This window comes from Panulirus ornatus, chromosome 65 (genome assembly GCF_036320965.1).
Source record: "Panulirus ornatus isolate Po-2019 chromosome 65, ASM3632096v1, whole genome shotgun sequence".
Lineage (NCBI taxonomy): Eukaryota > Metazoa > Arthropoda > Malacostraca > Decapoda > Palinuridae > Panulirus > Panulirus ornatus.
Window position 1 is genome coordinate 2248489 of NC_092288.1, and position 18439 is coordinate 2266927.

Genomic DNA, 18439 nt, shown 5'->3' on the forward strand with positions numbered 1-18439 from the left:
TAGATCTCACTTCAGTAGGAGTTCAGATGATTTATTTCAAGTTTACAATACCCGACATGATTCACAGAGACAGTTCGCCTCATCAGATGTAAACAATTCATAAAGTTTCAAATCCCAACACCATCACACAGGTTTGTACACCCTGGTACCATCATGCTAGAGTAATAGGTGCTAACTACCAGGGTGTACAAGCCTGTGTGATGGTGTTGGGATTTGAAACTTTATGAATTGTTTACATCTGATGAGGCGAACTGTCTCTGTGAATCATGTCGGGTATTGTAAACTTGAAATAAATCATCTGAACTCCTACTGAAGTGAGATCTAGCCTTCATATGATTATCAAGGACAAGTATGATCGCCAGATTATCACACACACACACACACACACACACACACACACACACACACACACACTCACACACGCACATATATATATATATATATATATATATATATATATATATATATATATATATATATATATATATATATATATATACCATAAAAGAGTCCTAATATTTAACTATCGCGAAAAAATAAATAGTAAAAATAGTGAAAAATTATAGTACATTTCCCATTATCAAGAAACATTGCGTTCTTTTTAAATATTTCAGAAAGCAGAATTTTCCAGCAGGTAAATACATCATTTTTAAATCGTCAGGATGAGTGAAAAAAAATATAAAGTCACACAAAGGAACTCTTGTGATAGGATGGTAATCCTGGTTTGTGTGTTGGGGAGGGAGGGAGGAGCCAGAGGAGAGAGAGAGAGAGAGAGAGAGAGAGAGAGAGAGAGAGAGAGAGAGAGAGAGAGAGAGAGAGAGAGAGAGAGAGTTCATGATAATGACGGCTCACGCTATGCCCTTTCCATGGCAACTCGCCTCTGTGTAGAGAACAGCCGAGCGTGAGTCCCTCTCCCATGTTATATTTAGTAGAATTTTTCCGTTATGAAGCTTGGGAAGTGCATGATGGCCGGGGATGGTCGACCTCCATGTACCATAACAGTCCGCCCTGTACAATGATTCCATCATAGATTCCAGAGTCTCAGTTCTCAAATATTCTTTATGTTTTTTTCGTGAGGGAATTAGGGAATCGAACGTTGTCTTCATGATGGAGACGTTAAGTATGTTCCATAGAGCCAGAAGACGTATCTCCAACTGTATTCAGATTCACCTTAGGTACGACCGTACGACACTTGGACACGAAGTTACAATGCATGAGTGCGACGGTACGTTATGATCCATGACCCCAACGACGGTACGATCCATGAACACGACGATTCGCTTCTCGGCCACAGCGGTACCTACCATTGCGTATGATTGTGTGACCTTTGACCCGACCTTTTCACCCCGTATTTGCCTCACGAAATACCAGTTTTCTCTCTTTTATTTGACTTCCAGAAATGTTCCAGTAAACAGTCCACACAGCATGTACTTGTGTGCTCGGGGACAACTGAACCTGTATCAATACATGAGTTTGGTTCAGCTGGACCGTCTTCACTGCCACCGTGGCAGCTGATGCAATGGTGAGGAGAATATTGACTTCCACCACTGGAAACATGCTAAGGTCTTTGAAATCGTCCACATTGGTGTCGACTGCGTATTTTCGTGTCGTAAGCGTTCCAGGCTTCCACATACCACTTTGAATATGCAAATATTGTGAAACTCACAAAAGCATAAATTGCTGATAACTTTCGATGTTCTTGGAAATCCATGTTGTATATGAAGAAGTTCCCATACAGAAAAGGGACGAAGATACATGGAACTTTCTCGAAGACCATTTCCAGCATTGTGTTGGCGTCATGAAGGATGTTTGAGGTGGAGTCTGGGATAAGGATAAGCTGCGCATCTCGTACTTCTCGAACTGTTACAACAGATACGGACCCATAATCGAAAAGCTCAGAGATTGTTATCAACTCCGTGAGCACGACGGTACGACCCTTGACCTCAACGGTCGTATCGTCGTGCTTAAGGGTTGACAACCACAAAGCATGCCAGGAATATATTGCAGAAAGATAAAACGAACAGTACAAATAATCTGAAGACAATGACGATTCAGAGATAGCAAAGTATTACTTTCAGTACTTTTACAAAGTACTTATGGTTACGTATTGACCTTACGTCACTCATAGGAAGGTTCTGATGATGTCATAGATTTAGGTTGAAGCATTGGGGAGTGAAGCAGCCTCAGACTAGGTTGATCATGTATGTTCTTACATATCTGGGTTGTCTCACACCATCCCTGGCTGTCCCAGCGTCCACGCCAGTCCCGCTCCCTCACTCTCCCTATCTCCCTTTCCCTCCCTCTCCTTCTCTCCCCTCCCACTCCCTCCTCTCTCTCTCTCTCTCTCTCTCTCTCTCTCTCTCTCTCTCTCTCTCTCTCTCTCTCTCTCTCTCTCTCTCTCTCTCTCTCTCTCTCTCTCTCTCTCTCTCTCAGCCATCAGCCTGGGTTGCTGCTGCTGCTGCTACCTGCCCCTCAGTCCTCTGTTCCTCCCACGCATGTATTCACCTCTCCCACGCCAGCCTCCACAAATACACACACTCTCTCTCTCTCTCTCTCTCTCTCTCTCTCTCTCTCTCTCTCTCTCTCTCTCTCTCTCTCTCTCTCTCTCCCTCACTGCCCACACCGTGGCAACGGTGGCGTTGCCCTCCATGTCGACATTGGTCGTTTTACGTTCTGGCCTACATGAAGCAGAGATCCTTCTCTTTACGCAGTGCCTCATTTTGTCTCTCTCAGATCTGTGATGGCCCGTAGATTACATACAGATCATGGTTCTGTACACACTCTCTCTCTCTCTCTCTCTCTCTCTCTCTCTCTCTCTCTCTCTCTCTCTCTCTCTCTGCTGTGCTGTATGGTCAGCAACGGAACACTTAGCAATAAGCATACTAAAGAGAATTCAGAAGCAGTTCACAAGTAGACTCGAGCAGTTGGGACACATGGACTACCACGAGAGGCTGAGGCCAGTACAACGACATAGCCGAGAAAGAAGACGAGAGAGATGTATAACAAACTGCTCATGGCAATATACTGAAGGTAGAAAATATAATGTGTTTAACGGGAAAGCTTCTTAACATGGAAGATACAGAGTTGTTAAGTCTTCCAGAATACCTTGCAACATACCGAAAGATACGTGACAGCCCAATCAGGCAGGTAGAACAGTTAGTGTACAATGCTGTGCGAGGAGAACACAGAAACATGAGTGGAACTGCTACGGACACATGATAACAGAATACTTGACATAGGGTTGAAATGAATCCCAGGTGAACCAAGGGGTGATAATAATCGTGAGGTGGGGTGACCACTTCCCGCTAGCCCTCCCATTTTCGCTAAATCTTGTGGTAGGTTCTCATAGGTAGACCCTTACTACGCTACACACATAAAAAAAAGAGAAAAAAAAAAAAAGCCTCGATTCGATATTTTCACATTACGACGTAAACCACTAGATCATAATACCTTTTACCTTTACTATAATCCTGGAATATCCTCAGTATGATTCATGTAGCGAGTATGGTGGGTAACCTGACTATATGGGTACGATCCCTTTAATCCCGTCCAGAGGTTTGAGAAAATGTTGGGCATAATGATAGAACGTTCTTACATTAATTGGTCTAGCCTCTCTCACTGGAGGGGTTAACTCCATCATGTAGAAGGTTTAATATGATGATATAACTCAAGTAACAGGTTGGTTTAACCCCATTAACAGGATGGTTTAACACCACTGACAGGATGGTAGACTGGTTGGTTTAAACCTGTGAATGAGGTGCCTGTCTGAGAATAGACTGTCATTATCTTCGAGATGAACAGTCTTAACTACTAACAGTTTAGTGTAACAATATCCTCTTAAGACTAATAATGAGATCCACACGATGCGAACAATTCCTTCCCTTAAGTATGGGAAACTAAATAACACTTTGAACTCAATGATAGCTCCTTTAGGGCGATGATATAAACCCGTTTGAGTACAATGACGTGGATCCCTTCATGTCTGAGAGCACCAGGACAGTAACAGAGATTCATAATAGTAACAGACGCTCAGAACTTTTGAGCAGTGACGTAACACTCCCTCACTCCGGTAACTACGGTTACATGAGGAGACACTCATGGCTATATATCTGCAGTGTCATCGTTCCCGAAGTATGATAAATCAACCTCTTTTAGCATGAGTGCGTACGTTGCTCCTGGTTGGTATGATGCATACTGGGGAAGTGTGGCAGTATGACGGTGAGAGGACGAGTTTTATTAACCTAGACACTTGGAAAAACATTTTGTGGACGTTTAAAAGTCGATCTTTTACCATCAGAGAGAAAATTCTTAGTAAGGACACTCCCCCCTACCCACTTATGAGGGTAGGAAGGTTCAGTGTCTTTTGAAAAGTGTTTATAAATGTTGACATGTACACTGAAATATTCCGATGGAGAGAGAGAGAGAGAGAGAGAGAGAGAGAGAGAGAGAGAGAGAGAGAGAGAGAGAGAGAGAGAGAGAGAGAGAGAGAGAGAGAATCATCTATTGTCTGTTCTTTGTATCATATTCTGTACCTTGGTCTGGAAGTATAAAAAACAAGTATTGACGTGAGTCGTCTTTTGAATTAGGTGAGATGCTGCAGTGTGAATATTCAGGGTCGACGTACATGTGGCAAGTCTTCTCTGTTGTTTGACTGGTGTCTCTCACAGAGCACTCCATCCTATACCAAGTGCGCTCACATAATGTCTTCGAGAATAGAACATAGACAATTAGATTTTGCCGGAAGTACTTGTCATTTAGTGTTACTGATATTTTTAGTGTAGCGCTCAAAATCTAGCCTATTCTGAAAAAATTATCTGCTTAGAATTAGATTTTGTCAGAAACTCGCGAACCCCAACACTCAGCTCATCCAGTAGACCTCTTAGCTTCTCATGTCCCTATGGAAGTGAATGAATTGGCTGTAACACTGTAATCTCAACCATCAGACACGTGATGATAAGGGCTACACACATATCCATGTAAAGTATGGCCAGCTATGGCGTAATCAGAGTCAACTCCTCAAAAAAAATTGTCTGAGTTATTCGTATGTTTTCATGTCGGGTTTGCTTCCGTACTGAGGGCTGGAGTGGTGGCTCAAGCCTCATGACCAGGGAAGCAGGTCATTCCTACCAAGATCTTAAATTTTCTTTTCATTTTCATTCACAAAAATCCAATTTTGAGGAAACTTTCTATTCATATATGCGTCCATCAGTAGAGGTAGGTGGACACTGTGATGGTCGTTCGATCTTATGGTACAGGAACAGCGGAGCACCAGCCGTCCACGTTGAGGTAAACATACAGAGCAATGAACGGCGTGTTAGCAGCAAACCAGATCATTGTAGAACTATTATAATATTACACACACACACACACACACACACACACACACACTGGCATCCGTGGTTTAGTGGTTACCGTTACTAATCTTGAGGCAGCACAGCCGCACGGGTTCGAATTCTGGGCACGGCAAGCGGCCCACACCCAACCCAGGTGTTCATCCTCCCCTTGGGGCGCTCGATGAATGCGTAACTGGCGAACCCTAGTATGTGTGTGTAAAGACATGGTACATATAAACAAGGGTGGTAGATGGGGCAACACGAGTGTAGAATTCTATTTCCGTAACATTCTGATCTACGGATGAATTGTTTGGTATGTTGCTAAGAATGAGAAATATATCATCATCATACTCAGATACTTTGCATTCCTGATTAAGAAAGTTTCGTATGTGATCTATAATACAATTCTGAAATAATCTGCGATATAATTCTGATATGATTTTTAATATGGTACGAAATACAGGAGTGTTGTCTCATATAAACAACTCACGAACTAAAAATACTCTCCAGGGTTGCCTGAAAACCCTACTATTTTGCATCCCATATCATTGTCGTATGTACTATTATAAGAACACTTAGGATTATATCATTAAGAAACGGAGACACGTGATTGTTCTGAGGAGAAATGATTGTGGAAAAGTGAAGTTGTAAGACGTGAGACTGCTTTTGAAATTTTGTTTTTCTCGTAAGATAAGGAAAGACTGTCTGATACCGTGTAGGATTTTTGTAAGCTGCTGGGCTCAGCTGCACATCCTGTCGCACTGCTATAGCTGTGTATTGACCTAATTCTTGCTATGATAGAATGTTGCGCGAGCAGCAGTTCATCGCATTGCTACAACATTCTGTTGCACAACTACAACGATCTATCATACTGCTCTAACAATCGATCGTGTTGCCATACTACATTCTTTTGCACTTCTGTTACAATCTATCGCACTTCTATAACAATATGTCGCACTGCTATGACAGGTTTTTCCATTAAGTGCAAAGGTTTGTTAACACAGTTTTAAACTTCCTGGGAAATGCATTTTTCCGGCAACCTTTGATGTGGAACGCGACAGAAATGTGAAATATTCTCTTCATACTCAGTCAGTCAGTGAGTCAGTGTCTGTGTAAAGCTGAAGCTTCTCATCTGACTCACCCTGATCGAAGTGTGATGGCCGTGTGTAAAGGTGCGCGTGGAGGATTCCATGAACTATCTGTACCCATTGTGAGGTATTAAGTGTGACGTGACTATATCATTATGAGTTGCATATATATATATATATATATATATATATATATATATATATATATATATATATATATATATCATTTATCTATTTTTATTATACTTTGTCGCTGTCTCCCGCGTTAGCGAGGTAGCGCAAGGAAACAGACGAAAGAATGGCCCAATCCACCCACATACACATGTATATACATACACGTCCACACGCGCACATATACATACCTGTACATTTCAACGTATATATATATATATATATATATATATATATATATATATATATATATATATATATATATATATATATATATATATATATATACTCAGACATATACATATATACACATGTACATAATTCATACTTGCTGCCTTTATTCATTCTCGTCGCCACCCCGCCACACATGAAATGACAACTCCTCCCCACGCACGAGCGCGAGGTAGCGCTAGGAAAAGACAACAAAGGCCACATTCGTTCACACTCAGTCTCTAGCTGTCATGTATAATGCACCGAAACCACAGCTCCCTTTCCACATCCACAATGTTGTAATTTCCTTTTCATTTCTACCCTTCTGTATCTTGTCTCTCTTCACTGTAATGCAACATTTACAAATCGAGATTTTTTTACTTGACCTTACATTAACTTTACACTGATTTCAGGGGACGTTCTCTATCCCTGCCACTTGGGCTGGAACTAAACTTTCTTCCTCGGAGGCTGGTCACTCAGGTTGTTTGATGCTGCAAGTCGTCGTTGTTTATAGGCTCTCCAGCCCTCCTCCCACTCTCTCTCTCTCTCTCTCTCTCTCTCTCTCTCTCTCTCTCTCTCTCTCTCTCTCTCTCTCTCTCATATTTCTTTAAAAGCCCTAGGGTTCTTCCCATGGTGTTTCTTAGACCACTAATAGATTAAACAGACATGGTCCCCTGACATTCATCCTTTTTTCCCCCTAATGTACTCTACACCATCTGTGTTTTTCAGTGAATTTAATCTGCATATTCATTTCCTCATGCCACACCCCAGATATTCAACTCGCTACTCCACTCTACGTTCACTCTCCGTACAAGCGCACATTTTGATTATCATGTTACATTTGCACATGACGAAACATGCTGGTGAGATTCTATATTTGTTTTTCTGCTTATGATGTTTAACTTGTAGATACACCCATGTTTTCTCATCAGTGGAAGGCAATCTTTTCCACATGGGAGGGTAATTTGTCTTGAGTGGAAGGCAACTTGTCCTCAGTGGAAGGCAATTTGTACTCAGTGAAAGGCAACTTGTTGTAAGTGGAAGGCAATTTGTCATCAGTGGAAGGCACTGCGTCCTCCTTAGTGGAAATTAGTTCCTTCTGATTTTGTTTGCTGTTCTAGTGGCAACTACTGTTTGCTGTTCTAGTGGCAACTACTGTTTGCTGTTCTAGTGGCAACTACTGTTTGCTGTTGATCATAGAGAAGTGATTGATACACCATTCACGAGCTTTGTTGCGCTGAAGTGATTATCTTGAAAGTGTTTCCCGCAAACGAGAATGAATAATTTTGACCAGACTGACTGACTGACTGACTGACTGACTGACTGACTGTATATGTAAGTTTTGAGAAACTTTTGTAGGAGAAACCATGGACGACGTGTCGAAACTTTCACGTTGGTTTGAGTTTTTAGAAAGGAAAAAAAAAAGAAGAATCGAATTAGCATGAAAACAAAGAATAAATCGTCATTCCAAGAGAGAAAATTTCATCAGTCATGGAAGAAAGAAGATACCATGAGACTGGCACGAGCAGATAACACAACTACAACACTGATCCTGTAGCTTCTCCTCGCCTCCACCACCACAACCAGACTCTTCACAACCCAAGTGGCCCGCCCTCTGCTGCTTGAATTCAGTTGTGTTGATTTATATTCATTTGTGAACAATAAAGGCAAAACGAAAGACAGGCGTAACAACGTATAAACTACCAGTTAAATGATAATTGAAGGCTGAGAGACTACAAGAGAATGGGAGAAGAATATATACAAGGAATAGACGAATATAGGGAGGCCAGATTACGCGAGGAACAGAAAACGGAAAACTCTTGTTAACAGACTTCATCCAGAACGTTAACCAGAATAGAGCGAACCATCTTAGTTAACCAGATACTCAGGTAACAATTACCTCGCGTAACAAGGGACCTTGTAACAACAGGAGACTCGGGTAACAAGAGAATTCCACTGAAATTACTGTGGCTATTTGACCTGAAAGCAATTAACCTGGATCAAACAAGAGAACATTGGAGTATGAGTAGTGGCTACAGTGTAGTGGCAAGGTCTGACTTCCCTGACCTTGCGCGACACCCCGACCTTTGACCTTCTGACCTTACGTGACGTCCCGACCTTTAACATTTTGACCTTTTATGACACCCTGACCTATGACCCTCTGATCTTGTTTAACCCCGCGTTGCATCCTATGAAAGGTCAAGAACATAAGTGGCGTAGGGTTGTGATAACCTTCCCGTAGTCTGACCAGGTCAGGTGCTCAGCCAGTCCTCCCGGGGTGGTTAGAGTCACCTCTGGTCCGGCAGTGTGAACACGTGTTGTCAACTATTTCCAGCGGTCGGAGAGGCTGGTGTTCGAACGTGGGGACCCCATACCTTGAACTCTCCTTACTATCATACATCTTAAACTTCAGATTGATGTCCACGTCATCGCTGTCAGTTTATTCCGTTCTTCCACAACTTTTATGTTGTAAAAGTTGTTATTTTGCATTTTCTCTAACGTGTAGTGGACAGCATCATGTTAAGGTCTCTGGTTGTTACAACTCTATGTCTTTCGAGGAACTGCTCACACTTGACGTCATCAAACTGGTATATAGATGTGAGGAAGATTCCCTTCACTCATCTTGCTCCCATGGGGAAGAAATTAATGTGTGTGTGTGTGTGTGTGTGTGTGTGTGTGTGTGTGTGTGTGTGTGTGTGTGTGTGTGTGTTAAATACCGAAAGAATTTCGTCTACGTAATATCTTAAGTCTTCAAGACTGACCGTGATGTAGAGCATTCCAGTTTTGCATATCTCATTTTCGATACTGTTCTATTGTTCCTTACATTGTTTTCCTTTTCTTTTCAGGTAAGTACCACTCTGGCTCCCTAGTTCGAAGCTTCTAACGCAGCACTGCGGATCCCTGGTTCGAGACTCCTGACGTAAGTACCTTCGTCTCTTCGTGACATCTTTACATTGCATTCCTTCCATTTTCTTACTCCTTCGTGGCGTTCATTTTTAAACGTTGGATTTTATAAAGCAAACTTGAAGCCGGAGTACAAAAACTCTCTCTCTCTCTCTCTCTCTCTCTCTCTCTCTCTCTCTCTCTCTCTCTCTCTCTCTCTCTCTCTCTCTCTCTCTCTCTCTCTCTCTCTCTCTCTCTCATTTTCAAGAAGGCTTCCCTTAATTGAAGCTCATGGTCAGAGCTGGTTAATTATGACTTAACTGAAAATGTGCAGTTAATGATTTTTGACGCGACTTATTACTGTGGGAGGGGAAGTGCGTGTGTGTGTGTGTGAGAGAGAGAGAGAGAGAGAGAGAGAGAGAGAGAGAGAGAGAGAGAGAGAGAGAGAGAGAGAGAGAGAGATTGGCACTTTAGGATCATAATCATTACATAATATTTCGAAATTTCGTGTTATTGTAATGTTCCTTGATCATTATGAGAGTAGAGCTCGCTTAACGTCCCTTCGCTCAGTACCAAAACTCGCTTATGAGCTCAGGATATAAACAGCAGTTGCTTTAACCTCGCTAAACCTCACAACACGCTTATAATCGCCCCACTTAATGTCGGTAATTCGCTTATGATCACTTACTAATGTGGTGGAAGTGTTGGCTTGTATTGTGATCAGTAAGTCATGCGGACTACACACACACACACACACACACACACACACACACACACACACACATATATATATATATATATATATATATATATATATATATATATATATATATATATATATATATATATATATATGCGCACATACATACATCCATACAAAACAGTCAAAGACGGACTTTGTAAGTATTCAAAAAAAAGGGGGGGAGGGAGGAGCTGTTTGGGCCTACGAGACGGGTTGCCTCCATCCCCGAGCAGTTTACGTGGCCAACATCCCCCTGCACGTTGCCCACTCTCATTCCACACGACCAGCTCACGGTGACTGACCAACAACATCTGGTTTTGAACACAGTCTAAACAGCACCACATAGAATATGTATACCGTGGGGGAGGGGACATGGAGGGGGTACAAATACAAGGTTTACTCCTACAGTGTATCATTATTATGTAAACCCAGGTTTACTCCTACAGTGTATCATTATTATGTAAACCCAGGTTTACTCCTTACAACATATCATAACGTGTAACACATTACCTCTCTTTTTACGGAGTTCGTGCGCTTCAGGCGGTAACAGGGTAAGATGGGTTTCTTTGTAGCAAGATGTTCATCCGGATAAAGAATTCAATCGAATTTCCTACATCGTTTCTACATTGATATGTCTGGTAAGTCACTTGTTGCCTTGATAATAAACCCAGTATTGTCTCTAGGATATACTAAAGCGCTTATAAACCTTTCAGGTTTATATTAGAACATCGCTGAAGATAAACCCCAAGTATACTATACAGTGGAGACTGATGGTTATATATTCTTTCCAGTTCTATAGTTCCAGGCATCATGGAAAATGTGTTGTGATTTTGTTAAATTTTGGCGATGGAACTCAGGATTTGAGATCAGGGTCTTCACCAGATTTTGTGCGTACATGTCAAATTAAGCAGAACTAAAGTATGTGGGTCAAACATCCTTTAGTAGAATGTATTTTGATGTCACTTTACCATAAAGCAGTAATGTTACCTTAGAAAAATAAGATTAAAAGGATGTAAGATCAATAAAGAGTCGACCAGTCCTCACGGCAGGAGGTAGTAAGACAACTCAGCCAGCCAGCCAGCCAGCCAGCCACCCAGCCAGCCAGCCACCCAGCCACCCATCCAGCCAGCCAGCCAGCCAGCCACCCAGCCACCCACCCAGCCCAGCCAGCCACCCACCCAGCCACCCAGCGAAGCCGCTTTTAAAACTTTCTAATTAATACGACTGTTGGAGATAGATAAAACGTGAGTGGCTTTTACGGAGGTAAAATGTCATATTTCAGAGTCATTGATCGCCCAGGGAGGTGTGGAGAAGTCACGCATCACACGCTGAGGCCAGCGGGAGGTGGGCGGGCGGGAGGCGGAGGGAGTTCGCTGGAGGCACTTCTCGGAAGGCGACGTCGTCTTAACCATCGGTGTTTCGAAGAAACGTATCCCTTGAGTACGACGGTACGACCCTTGAGTACGACGGTACGACCCTTGCGTACGACGGTACGATCCTTGAGCACGACGGTGCGACCCTTGAGCACGACGGTGCGACCCTTGAGCACGACGGCGCGACCCTTGAGCACGACGGTACGACCCTTGAGCACGACGGTACGATCCTAGGCTGTGATGTTCTGGCCTTTGACCCTGAAAAGCCAAGACATCACATTCAAGGGTCGTACCATCGTGCTCAAAAGGTGTAGCGTCGTTTTCGAAGGTCTACGATCGTGCTTATGGGTCGTGCCGTCACCGACATACTCAGTGGTCGTGCTGTCGTGCAGCAAGATTCAAGGGAGACACGTCTTTACCGGCCGTAGTAGTTCCTTAATATGTCTTATCTCCTAATCCTACAAGTGTCCACATTTTCCTCCGCTTATCTCTGGTTTCAGTCATTCTCCTTCCTTTCTCTCAACCACATTTCGCTCCTCGGTCTTGCTAACCATTTTCCCCCGCTTATCTCTGGTTTCAGTCATTCTCCTTCCTTTCTCTCACCCACATTTCGCTCCTCGGTCTTGCTAACCATTTTCTTTATTCCTTCTCCCTTCTAATGTACGTGATTTTTACCCAGCCTTCGATTTTCTACATTTTGTTCTCACTTCACTCTTTCTTTCATGCGTCCATTCCTCAACTCTTCCCTGTTCTGTTTCTGTTTCATTCCCACAATTTCTGCTTCTCTTATTTCTTATCATCTAATGTCTCTCTCATTTTTAGCCAGTCTGTTAGTCTATATGAACATCCACAATGGTGTCCCAAAATCTCTCCTGACTTGCTCTTATTTCTGAGACTATCCATACATTCGAAGGGTTGTACTCTTATATATATATATATATATATATATATATATATATATATATATATATTTACAGGTTACCTCTCAGCTCTCGGAAGCGTAGCATGTTTAGCCTTGCTTCGTCTCTCTCTCTCCCTCCCTCCATAGAGCAGCTCAGCTCCTCACGTCTCGTAATCCAGGGCAGTAGTAGATGTAACTTTTAAAAGGTCCACTGGCGAGTCCGGCCGTTTGTGAGCGCGCGAGTCAGTGGGAAAAGCTTGGTGTTGGTAGCTGGTGTGTTGGTAGTTGACTAGCTGTTAGCTGGTTAGCTAGTTGCTACGTGGTTGGTAGCTGGCTGGGACTGTGGATGGTGGTGGTGGTGGGGTACGGCAGTCAAGCCTTTACCACGAGTTTATTATTGGTGGCACCCAGGCCGGGACCCAACTCTCTGAGAGATGGGGAAGGAAGAGGAAAGACGGATGAAGCCACAGAGGGAACGGAAGCTGGTGGGGGGGGGAGGAAAGGGAGGAAACTCAAGGGGAAAGTAAACTGGAGAAGGTAAGGTCGAATGGGAGGAAACACAGTGAGGGGAAGAGGGAAACCGGAGAATAATTACTACGATCAAAAATGGGGAATAAGCAAGTAAAAGAGACGAGAGAAAACAAGAAAGAAATTAAGAACGTTGCAGAAGAAGCAGGAAACAATGAAGAATACTGAACTGATGAAAGAAAGCGATGTCGACACAAAGAAAATATAGTACGGAACCATAGAGGAAGGGGGCGCTCATAATGTGTAAACATTAGGCCAGTGTTGAAGGTGGGGGCTAGTTTATGTCTGTAAACAGGGAGAGTCGGAAGGTAGAGGGAGTGTGGCCTGTTTATGCGAGAGGGAATAGTCGAGGGATGATGATGGAGCCTGGTAGTGAGATGGAGCGTGGTGAGGGAGTGGTACTGGGATGGAGTGTGGTGAGGGAGTGGTACTGGAATGGAGCGTGGTGAGGGAGTGGTATGGAGATGGTGTGTGGTGAGGGAGTGGTACTGGGATGGAGTGTTGTGAGGGAGTGGTATTGAGATGGTGTGTGGTGAGGGAGTGGTACTGGGATGGTGTGTGTTTGAGAGGTTAGCTGACGACGACGGTGTTTCTGGATATATCTCAGAGGAAACGAAACTGCATGAAGTATTTCGATGGAACGTGACACAGGTGCAGATGGTTTACTTTGGAGGAAAATGACGAAAAAGATGTTAAAGTTTTACAGTTAAGAACTCACTAGATTGATTGATGGGACTACTTATGTTGAGCTAAACTTATTGAATGAGAATCTAAGGGTCGTCAATCATCAACGGCAGAAATCCAGCCAACTCAAGCTAAGAATATTCCTCACAGCTCCAGCCGAGGTTCCCGGCACCAAACATGACACTGCTGCAGTCTCTTCTTCACTGTGACCTGGTGGATCAGAAGGCTGAACTCAATAACTCTACGATTGAGAATAAAACCCAAAAATTCAGACGAAGACTTAAACGAACTCGAAAACCTTGATACTTTTGACTCAAGACCAAACAGTGAGAACAAAACCAACCACCCAAGATTGAAAAATCCCAGGCTAGAAAACGATTAGAAACCTGAGACCAGTTCATCCTGGTGTTGGACACACACACACACACACACACACACACACACACACACACACAGCCACGATCGACGTTGTAGCTTCGTCGTAAATAATTTTGTGAGGGCAATTAAAACTCTGTGATAGATCCTTAACTTTACACCAGTAATTAAGGGATAATCTATATGTTAAAACTGTGGATGAGTTTTATGTCCTTCCTGTTCCTTGTCTCCTCTTGTGTGTAAACAGCTCAAGTTTGTAGCCCAACTTGATGTCTTCTATCAACTCGATGTGTCATCTTGTATCAAGATAAGAATAAATGTTTAAATATTTTCTTTTGCCCATCACATATCCGACGTTAATTGTTACCTGAAATTGTCGTCATTTCTTTGTTTTCTTAAACAATATAGTTTATTATCCTTTATTGATTCATTCATATTCTATGACAGGACTGAGCAGCTTGCAGTGGAAGAGCCCCCGGTATGGTGTGCCTGGTCGTGTCTTGCTGTAGAGATTCTAACATCATCTGTTGCTCGTCCATCATCCGCTAATGATGGCCAGCCTTGCAACTCTGCTGGTCAGACATCTACTCCTTAAGGACGCAATTAAAGTCTGTACAGAAAACTAGGCCTCAGTGCTTCACCGTTGCTGTACCTCTTACTTTAGATATTATAACTACGTTGTTCACGCTAGTTTTTGGGTTATCTAGAGGCCTTCCAGCCTTAATTTCTGTAACAAGGGCATACCATTGGTCTATTTCGAGACTAAATTGTCTCTGAATTCTATAATTAGCTTTAACCCTCGGCTCAGTCATGAGTATGAGAGTCTGACAACCAGTTGGTCTGTTCTCTAACTATATTCAGGTCCTTCTCGTACCAGTAGTCAGGGACACTGCCTCGCCTCCTGTGGTCCGGACTTCACTACTCCATACGTCAACTCGACCCAGCTTTCATGAGAGATACCTCCACCAACAACGCTCATGGTTTGTTCTCTCTCTGTGCTGCTTTCTGTTGCCCCTCAGCCTTCAACCTCTCTATCCGTGACATAGACTTCATCTGTTCCCCAGTCTTCAGTCCTCTGCTGGTGACATAGACTTTGTATGTACCTCAGCCTTTCGACTCTCTGCTGATAACTTAGACTTGATCTATACCTCAAGGATTCTCAGCCTTTCCTGTGGCACAGTGTCGAAGGCCTTCATCTCCTACCCGAGACATCCTACCGTGCCTTTGAAGTCCTTTGAACCTTCTCGCTCGTCGTCGGCTTGTTAGCTAACTTGTTGGGGTTGATCATATTGCTCAGGCATAATATCGCTATTAAGTGTTTGAATAATAATGACCAAGGAATTAAGTCGTTGTAATATACATGGATTATTTTGTCCGGCGTGTTTAAGATATTGTATGCAAGGGGTTAGATTATTCTCTGAAGGGTTTAATCCTCGCGTAATTAAAGGGTTCAGTAATGAAACTAAAAGCCGATAATCTGCTGTACTTGGGTGATTAAACCGTGGTCCTCGGGTGATTAAATTACCTCATTATAAGTACCTGTCACTGTAGTTCACAGGGCCGCTTAAGATTGCCTCCAGCAACCACCAAGGACTACCTTTCCATAAAACATTTAGTGCTATTTCTTTTTTCAGTTCGTAATAATGTAAATGATTTACAAGTGTGTGAACATTGCGGAGTGTTGCTTGTATCGCCAGGTGTATTGAAGCTGTGGCGCGGCGGTCAACCACAGCGTCGTATAACAGGGCTGTCGAGGGACCTCGTGACGTGGTCGTTGATTTCTCTTCTCTTCCCTCATGCGTGGCAGTGACACGAGACCCGAGGTCGCAAGATGACATGAGTCTCCCAGTAATACAATGAGAGGAGCGCCGCAGGAAGGTGTGTGTTCTGGTTTGAGTGATGTAGTATTATACAAGCGTAATGATAGTGATTTCTGCTTACAGTGAGAACTGCAATCACCAAAATTTCAAAAATTGATTTCCGAATGATTTTTCTCATCACCAGTCTATAAAAACCTCATTAAAATCTGGTGTCGATTGATTAATTTTTAGCAGTAATTGTAATTGCACAGATCCGTCTGAGGAACGCCATGTGGACGACATCAACGTCTTCCTTTGCCTGCACCAGAAAGCTTTCCACAGCTTGTCTTATAAACGAACAATACGTCATTTCAAGCTGACCATTTCCTCAGCTTGTCTTATAACGAACAATACGTCATTTCAAGCTGACCATTTCCTCAGCTTGTCTTATAACGAACAATACGTCATTTCAAGCTGACCATTTCCTCAGCTTGTCTTATAACGAACAATACGTCATTTCAAGCTGACCATTTCCTCAGCTTGTCTTATAAACGAACAATACGTCATTTCAAGCTGACCAATCAAAGTCCAGCTCATCATTTACAACCTTCCAAACACGTCCTTCTTGTCTTGGAATGTGTGGCAACTGCTCAGAGCAGTTAGAGAACAGCCGCTTGGAATTTAGTTCTCATTAACGTGATTCCTAAGAGAGAGTAATTTGTTGGAGGCGAACGATCCACTGATGTTGTCAACATCGAAAACGAGTTATATACTTTATCTGACTGATACTCTCGCCAAATCCTCCGCAGGGTAAGTATTGACTGCTGACAAGCTAAGGGTCTTCCCGTGGGTGTAGGATTCTCTGATGCTCCCACAATGCGCACGTCGGTGTCTGGGCTTCTGATGGTTGCTGCACGAGGAAGATCTGAAGTACGTGAGGGCTGATGTGTGGTTGAATGTCGACAGTGAAGGAGGAATCAAGAATGTGCTTCTTCTCTGTCGACGTTTCAGACCGTCTGCTGCTTGAACAACCGTAATTCGTAATTTCATTTTCGTCGACAATCTGATATTCTTTTTTTCCCCTTGAGGAGCGTGAAGGTGCTGGTGTTCTGCAGATACAAAGACAGTCTGTTACTCCGAGTCTGAAAGAAGAGAATGTTTTAGTCTTCTTCATTTTCGCTGTGTCAAAATTTCTTCCATTTTTGTGTTACTTGTTGGATTTTCCGGTAGACTTTTCTGAGCCAGGTTGCACCCCATGCTCGCCTTCCTCTTTCATCGTCATAGAAGCTTCAGCTTCAGCTTCGGAGGGGGGAGGGGGGGTCTCATCCTACGACTGTGTGGATGTTAGTATTTTCAACATTTCCAGCCAGTTCCAGAAGCCACTTTAACAGGTAATCAGCACGTGAGATAAGCCCTGATGGAATACCCTTCTGAGGCATCTTATGGCGAGCCATATCGTCTATAGTCCAGATTTTCCTTGCAGGAGTCTCGATGTTTGGAATTGGTTTCACATTTGATGAGTTGAAGTGAAGCCAACTTTCCTACGTTGTCATGTTTGAGAGACTCAACCCGATGTACCAGTCACAGGGGAAACGGAGCTAAGTTACGTGTGAACATATTGGGATGTCCGGCTCCTCGACGTCTGCAGTCACTAGACGCGGATGGCCTCCAGAGTCACCACCTTCTGGATGCTTTGAAATGGTCATCTGATCTCGACCAGACGGCCACGCAGGCCACAGTGACATCCTCTGAGGCAACATCGCCACAATCTGCGTGGGTCAAGAGGTAAGTGTGCCGCACCATCTTCTCTCTGGATATCCTTTCTACCCTGACACATCTTGCCTTCAGCAGGTCATTGCGAACATTTAGCTTCGTCATCTGATCTGTGCATCACTTCACACATCTCTGATGCAGCTGCTTGTTTGTACTTCCTGGGTCAAAATCCATCCAGAGGCAACGCCTTTCTTGGTTATCAAACTGATCGTTCCTCCCTCGATTTTTTGTGTCTCGATTACATATCTGCTCGATGGTTTGATCACGTGTGACCTCCCCAGATCCATGACCAGTTTGTCTTGAAACAAAATATCACCCTCTCATGAACACCTGCTGGAGATCAGGATGGGAAACAAGAACTCGCCCATCTCAAGGTGTCTGTTGCCAAGTAACAGGCGTAAATGATATGCCCCAAAGAACAAAACACAAAACATTGATCAGGAGGAGAGATTCAGCTGCCAGTTCCGATCTCTCATGGTTCTGACGGACATTAGAAGAACAAATACCATTTAAAAACATAACGACTACACGCCAACAACCTTGCACATCATCAACAGCTGCTGCTGGAACTGTTGTGAG

General features: G+C 43.3%; 1 protein-coding gene across 4 annotated transcripts in view; it reads left to right on the top strand.

Moving 5' to 3' along the window:
• LOC139746416 (uncharacterized) overlaps positions 1-18439 on the top strand; it is a 349146-nt gene that overhangs the window by 38753 nt on the left and 291954 nt on the right. The window contains exon 1 of one of the 4 annotated variants that reach the window (XR_011712151.1): positions 9646-9722. The exons of the other annotated variants lie outside the window; for them this stretch is intronic. The gene's annotated coding sequence lies outside the window, so the exon portion shown is untranslated. Of the gene's footprint in view, positions 1-9645; positions 9723-18439 lie in introns of those variants that run through there. 4 annotated transcript variants of the gene reach the window in all.